This window comes from Lepidothrix coronata, unplaced genomic scaffold (assembly GCF_001604755.1).
Source record: "Lepidothrix coronata isolate B3197 unplaced genomic scaffold, Lepidothrix_coronata-1.0 Scaffold287, whole genome shotgun sequence".
NCBI classification, from domain to species: Eukaryota; Metazoa; Chordata; class Aves; order Passeriformes; family Pipridae; genus Lepidothrix; species Lepidothrix coronata.
The window spans coordinates 673,017-679,872 of NW_016690467.1; positions in this window are offsets into that span (position 1 = coordinate 673,017).

A 6,856-nucleotide genomic window follows, 5' to 3' on the forward strand; every position below is an offset into this window, starting at 1 on the left:
TTCAGGGAACACGAAGGTGACTCCCCAGATTTGTAGATCTGTATATTGAGAAAAAAAAAATCTCATTTCCTTTTTTTTTTTTTTTAATGCTTTCTGCACTCAGGTCTGAAAGCACAGCTCACACTCATCCCTGGCTGCTGTGATTCCCAGAATCTGGGTTAGACTGTACCTCTGCTCCAGACAGAGGTTATATTTGAACTGGGAAACCCTCTGGAAGTCCTGAGTCTCTCCCACTCTCTGGCTCCATCCCAGCCCTTTATCCAGGTGAATCCTGGCCATGCACTGACCTATCCCTCTGCTCCTCTTTATCCCCGAGCCTGGGAGCACCAGGAAGGACATGGATCCACAGGGAGCTCTGACTGAGGAGCTGGGGGATCAGGATCCCACGATAGAAAATTATCCAGTGAATCCCATTGCATATTTTGGCCTTTTGAATTCCCACCTGGGATCATCAGCTTTTCCTACAGCAGATTTGAGCTCCAAATCCAATGTTTAATTGCTGGGAGCATCCCTCTCCCATCGGGTCAGGACCTGATGGAGAGGAACACTGTGAGATTTAATTCCTTAATGCTTGAGAAGGGTTTTAAAGGGACTAAGAGGTGAAAATTCCCTGCCCAGCAGGGGTTTGGCAGGAGGCTGGAACTGGATGATCTTCAAGGTCCATTCCAACACAAACCATTCCAGGATTCTGTGACTCTGCCCTGCCTCCAAGTTTAAACAAACACAGACATTTGATGCCATGTACAGTTTGGTTTCTTTAAGGTCTGATTGAATCCTCCTTTCCTCTTTTCCCAGTGAAATAAATAAAGCCAATTCCTCAGGAAATACCCATTTCCTGCATTTCCTGCTTTCTCCTCGGCATATCCAGCTGTTTTCAGGGTCTGAACCCGACCACAAATATTTACTCTTAGCTCTGAAACAACCAGTTTTGGTACAGAACACGGAATAGTTTCTATTTTTACTTCCACGTGGCGTTTTCCTCTTGTTTCTCCCCTCTTTTCAGGCTTCCAATTCCAACACGGACAGTCAAAGCTCTAAAAACCCACAGAGCACTGGAAGCTCGAAGATTTCCAAGGAAGAGACAACGCCTGTGTTTTTCCAGGCGATGAAATGAGGTCACACTTCGCTGTTTTCCCGTGGAAGGCTTTGAAGGTGTTACATCACAGGGGGTGATTCGGCGTTTCCTCCTCGTTCCCTTCGGTGATTCCAAGCTCTCCTCGCTCCAGCCTCCCCTGCAGTTCATGGAACGAGGGGGATGAATAATACCTGATGCTTCTCTGATGTGTCCCAGAAATGCCAGCCTGGTTTGCAAATGTCAGGCTCCGGCCTGGAATGAGCCGAGCCTGGAATGTTTGTTCCCTGCCCGTCGGGTCTCGCCTCCCCTTTGTCGTGTCCAAGTTCATGGAAACTTGGCATTCCACTTCCAATTCCATTGAATCACGGAGCCCTGGAGCCAACAAATTGACTCTCACCGAGGAGCTGACTCATGGAATTGGCTGGTGTTGAGTTGCTCTTCCAGGGAAGACCGAAAGCTGAGGCTTTAACACCCCCAGGGATGTGCGAATTCCCATCATGATCTTTGCCAAAACACCTGGATTTGCTTTTCATGGCTACAGAATCATTGCATTTTCACAACTACAGAATCAGTGTATTTTCATTATTACAGAATAATTTGATTTTCATTATTACAGAACAATTTTAATTTCGTTATTATAGAATAATTTGATTTTCATTATTATAGGATCAATGTATTTTCATTATTATAGGATCAATGTATTTTCATTATTATCTAATAATTGTATTTTTTTTATCATAGGATCATTACATTTTCATTCTCAGAGAGCCATTTTACTTCCAATATTATAGAATCGTTGTATTTTGATTCTTACAGATCCATTATACTTCCAATATCACAGAATCATTATATTTTCAATATCACAGAATAATGGGATGGTTTGGGTTGGAAGGGACCTTTAAAGGTTGTCCAGTCCCCCTGCAATGAACGGGGACATCCTCAACTACATCACCCCAAACTCTTGTTCTGTCAGGATAATTTGGAAGGAAAATTAGGAAGTATGTAGGTTAAAAGCTTCCTGGGATTCATGTCAGCTCTTGCCACTGGCTGAGAAATTTGCCTCGAGCTCCCACATTCCCAAATTATGTCCTGGAGGCAGCAGAGCACATGTTCATGGTCAGGAGCTGAGAGACTCATCCATGTTCATGGAACATGCCTGAAACTCGCCTTAAATCACAGAATCATGGAATGGTTTGGAAGGGACCTTAAATCCCACCTCATTCCCACCCTGTGAGCAGGGACACGTTCCACCAGACCAGGTGAACACAAGGAAATAACCAGATTTTCCCAAAGCTGTTTCCCTAAGCATGTCCAGGTGGATTTTCCTGGGGTAGGTATCTCCAGATTTTATAACATTTCATTTTCTAATCTGGCAAAACACCATTTTTTTCCCCCCTCTCCTCATTCCTGAAAAACCACAGGACTGCTTTACCTGCGACTTGATCTCAGTTGGAGAGAGAGACATTTGTCCCGGAAAATTCTCGCCCAAACAATTCCAGTTTGGCAAAAGCTCTGAGCAACTGAAAGGAGGTGTTGGAAAAGGGGAAAACCAGGATGCCTTAATGAACAGAGCAGCTGGAGCAAGAGGAAGCAGCAGCAGATTGTCTGTGCCATGTACAGCTTTGCAGCCGTGGAACAAACTTCATTTTAAACATTTGGCTGCTGGATCAGCAAGATTTGGCCTTTCCTGTGCCTAAAGGAGCTCCAGGAGAGCTGGAGAGGAATGTGGGACAAGGGATGGAGGGACAGGACACAGGGAATGGCTTCCCACTGCCAGAGGGCAGGGATAGATGGGATATTGGGAAGGAATTCCTGGCTGGGAGGGTGGGGAGGCCCTGGCACAGGTTTCCCAGAGAAGCTGTGGCTGCCCCTGGATCCCTGGGAGTGTCCAAGGCCAGGTTGGACAACCTGAGCTAGTGGAAGGTGTCCCTGCCCAGTTCCAGGGGGCTGGAACTGGATGATCTTTAATGTCCCTTCCAATCCAAACCATTCCATGATTCCCTGAAGTTCACCTCCCACTTGCCTGCGCTGGGTGGAATTTTGCCTCTCACTTCCTTGATCACTGCCCTGCTCCAAGGCCAAACCCATGGATGTTGTGGTCTTTGTGGCTGAATTCCACTTCAGCAGCAAAAGAATCCACAAAGCAGGTGAATTCTCTTCCCAAGGCAGTGGCATTCCAGGGTCTTCTGGAGAGCTGTGCTCAGCCAGACCTTTGTTTTACCGTGGAAAATCCCATCCTTGGGTCACTCAGACTTTCAAAGGAGCTTCTAAAACCTTAGTAGAGTGGACAACAAACAGCTAAGCCAAGGGCATCTTGATTCCCAGATGGAAGGATACAGAAATCCTGCTGATAAAAGCACTGAAAACACCCACAACACGGAGGCCTCTGTAGTTCTTTTCTTCTGTAGTCAAAAATCACAAGTGGAAAAGCAACTGGAGGGGACACAATTCCTTCATCCAGCTCTGTGTCCAAGGATAATGACTGTTGTGCTGAACCAGCCCCAGTGATTCAGTTGGCAGAAGGGAAGTGTCAGTCACTGGGAAAGATGAAGATGGTGGTGGTGGCACATCGTGGGCATGTCCAGGGGAAAGGAAAACCAAATAGGGAAAAGGGTAGTGGGATGGAAGAGGAGCTGAGGAGGAGATGGATGTGGAAAGGGCAACTTCTCAGATAAGGAATGGTCTGGAAGGTGAGAGCAGTGACCAGGCAGGTCGTGGATGGGATTTGGGGGAGCCAAGGGTGATGGGCCAAGTGAACAAGGTGGGCAATGAGGGCTGATGTCCTACAGAGCTGTGCCTCTTAGTTGGGTCCCTCATGTCTTGTAAGCCTCTAATTAACAGACTCCAAAAAAATCCTTCCATTCTTGGGACTTTCACAACATTTGGGTCATAAAATCATAGAACATTGGAAGGGACCCCCAAGGACCACCCAGCCCAACCCTCAGCCCTGCACAGTCCCAGCCCCAAGAGTCCCCCCCTGTGCCCCAGAGGATCAGCCAAACCCTCCTGGAGCTCTGGCAGCCTTGGGGCTGTGCCCACTGCCCTGGGGAGCCTGGGCAGTGCCCAACCAGCCTCTGGGGGAAGAACCTTTTGCTGAGATCCAACCTGAGCCTGCCCTGACACAGCTCCAGCCCTTCCCTGGGTGCTGTCACTGTCACCCAGAGCAGAGATCGGAGCCCTCCCCTACGAGGGTATTGAAGACCCTGATTAGGTCACCCCTTAGTCCCCTCTTCTCCAGGCTGGACAATCCAAATGCCCTCAGCTGTCCCTCCTATGGACTCTTCCTCATCTTCGTGGCCCTGTGGTTGAAGCTGCTCAGTGGCTCTCACTTTATTCCTTTAAAACGAGGAAAATGAACATTTATTCCTCTAAAAAGAGGATGGATGGATGCACAGCCACCTAAGCCTTGTTTCCAAGGGAGCCAAGCTCACATAAGCCTGAGATAGCCCAAGGAATTAGGATGGATCTCTTACACCTCTCAGGTGTTGAGTCATAACCCCCCCAGTCGGATCGACCTCTCAGACAAAAGTCCACATCACACCTTGTTGGCAGCAGGCTCTGACAACCTGTGTGTGTGTGTGTGAAATACCAGCCTGGAACAGGCATGAAAAGGAATAAAATGCACTTTTTTTAAAAATCAAATCCCCATTTTAGCTTTGTTTCTATATTGAAAGGAGCGGGGGAGAGCAGGAAAAGGTTGAGGCAGCATCACAAAGTGATTCACCAGGGGACTGAGGGTCAACAGGTGGGGATGGACAAAGCCTTGAGTCCCTGCTGGGCTTCCAGGGATGAAAATGAGGAGCTGACACTGCTGGATGTGTGACCCCTCCGAAAGGTTTGCATTTTTGTCTGTGCAACTAAAAATAACAGCTTCAAACCTGAGAAAGAACACGCTTTTGGTTCAGCAAACAGCAGCTGCAAGGGACAATTGCAACTTGTTGGGTGTTTAAAAATAAGTAGCTGAGTCTGTGCTGATGTAAACGGGCTCCATGCCTGTGCTGCCACACACACCTGATCGGCTCAGGTGGCGGAGGAGGGGAAGGCTGTGGGTGTGTCTGTCTGGAATTCAGCAAAGCCTTGGACACTGTCCCCCATGGCACACTCCTGGAAAAGGCTTGGCCAGAGGCACTCTCTGCTGGGTTAGGAACTGGCTGAGGGCCGGGCCCAGAGAGTGGTGGGGATGGAGCTGCATCCAGGTGGATCCATCACCAGTGGGGTCCCCAGGGATCAGTGCTGGGCTCAGTCCTGTTTAATGTCTTTATTGNAGGTTGCTCAGACCTCCATCCAACCTGGCCTTGAACACTTCCAGGGATGGGGCAGCCAGAGTTAGGCAACCTGTTCCAGTGCCTCATCAACCTCACAGTAATGAATTTTGTCCTAATATCAAATCTAAACCTACTCTCTTTCCTTTTGAAACAATTTCCCCTTGTCTTGTCACTACATGCCCTAGTAAAATAATCTCTCTCCATCTTTCTTATAGGCTCCCTTCAGGCACTGGAAGGCCACAATTAGATCACCCTGAAGCCTTCTCTTTTCCAGAATGAACAATTCCAATTCTCTTACCCTTTCCTCACAGGAGTGGTGCTCCAGCCCCCTAACCATCTTGGTGACCCTCTTCTGTACTTGCTCTAACAGGTGTCCTTGCTGTGCTGAGGACCCCAGAGCTGGATGCAGCACTCCAGGTGGGATCTCACAAGGGCGGAGTAGAGAGGCAGAATTCCCTCCCTCGACCTGCTGGCCATACTGCCTTTGACACAGGCCAGGACACAACTGACTTTCTGGGTTACGAGCGCACATCACCGGGTCATGTCCAGCCTCTCATGCACCCAAAGTGCTTCTGGGCAGGGCTGCTCTCCCCCTGTTCATCCCCCAGCCTATATTGAAAAAGGACCCTGAGCCACGTGCAGCATCTTGTACTTGGTCTTGTTAAACCTCATGAGATTCCCGTGGGCCCATTTTGTGAGTTTGTCCTTGTATATTAATTACATGTATTATTAAAATATCTTTTGAACGGCAATAATAGTTCAATAATGCTTTTTGGAAGACGGAAGGACTTCCACAAAAAGAAAAAAAGTTGTCAGATGCAACAAAGAAGGCAGAGTCATAGCTAAAAGAAAGGAATGGCTTTATGTGAAGTAACAACAATATCTGCCTTGACTCATGTGAGGGTATATAAAAATTCATTATCACATTCCACACTGAATATATCACTTTATTAATTACAGAATGTTTCAGTCCAGGGATTGGGGATAACCTGCAAATAGCATGAAGTAGCTTACTGTCTCACACTTGTGAGATCCTGGGGCTGAATATCACTGAATTATTGATATGGGTCAGAACCAACTCACTATGAGAGTATGTGTGTGGAGGGCAGGGGGAAGGACTGGGCCTAGACCTGCAGGTACATAGCAGAGCCAGAAGGTCTGCAGATAAGGCCTGCTGAGAGTATATGGCAGAGCTGGAGGGCCTGCAGCCCATGCAGAGCACATGGCATCACTGAAGACGGTGTAGCTGGGCAGTCAGTCAAGGCAGAGCTGCCTGGTAGCCCTCCCACACCACACCACACCCATGATTGAAATCTCCACTGATTTCAACGGAGGCAGAAAATTTACAGAAGTGAAAGCTGTAGGCCATTTTATTACCTCGATTCTGTTCTGAACATCGCCTGTGTATAGCAAGAAGGGATATCATATACCGTGGTTCAGCTCTCACCCTGTAGACAATTAGTTTGTTCCTGGATAGTTTTAATGTGCTTCACTCATGAAGCACAAGGGGCAGTAG